Below are 792 nucleotides of genomic sequence, written 5' to 3'. Positions count from 1 at the left end.
GGAGGCCGGCGGCGCTGCTGTGTGCTGCGCTGTGCTGAGCGGGGCGGCGCGTCGCGTGCGGGCCGCGCGGGGCCCGTCAGGACGTCAGGGAGCTCGCTGGAGTGACGAGTGGCGGTCCTTGCCGCGGGAGCAACCCGACCACTGACCCCCGCGCGCCACGCCATCCGCAGCCAGCACGGCACAGCCCGGCGCAGCCCGGGGGAACGGGTACAAAACAAATGATAAACTTACAACAACAAAAAACGTAACCATATGATTCAGCGCAGAAGAGCGATTTAAACGGGGTTGAGGAAAACCCCAAAGCAGAGCGCAGTCTTGTGGCCACACCGTAACGCGCGTTCTAATAAATGAATGCAGAAAGTACACCCGTTGGTATCACATCCATCCATTCGCAAGTTACGGGAGCTAGGCGCCTGCGAGACTCGGGGTAGGCCTCTCCGCTGTACACGCATGCACTGCAGACAAGATATTGCCTACCCACCAGGCGCCATGAGAGCTTGCATAGCATAGTCTGAACCTAGCAGTTTCGTAACGGCGAATACCGACGGCCGTATATCGTAAAAGATACCTAAGATATGGCGGCAGGGTGTTAGCTACAAATTATGTTACAGTTACTATACCCGAAAGCAAAGGCAGATCTACTTTTAAATGTATCTGTAAAAAGTCCTTGGCAAGCGCGCCGGGACGAGGTACGGCCAGACTGGCCGTGTGTCGTGCTCATCAGTGTGATTAATGAATGGGCGCCAAAACAGAGGGAGAGAGAGAAGGAAAGAGAGGGAGAGAGAAAGGGAA

Source organism: Frankliniella occidentalis, unplaced genomic scaffold, assembly GCF_000697945.3.
Source record: "Frankliniella occidentalis isolate FOCC.00 unplaced genomic scaffold, Focc_3.1 Scaffold1606, whole genome shotgun sequence".
NCBI classification, from domain to species: domain Eukaryota; kingdom Metazoa; phylum Arthropoda; class Insecta; order Thysanoptera; family Thripidae; genus Frankliniella; species Frankliniella occidentalis.
This window is presented reverse-complemented; position numbering follows the sequence as displayed.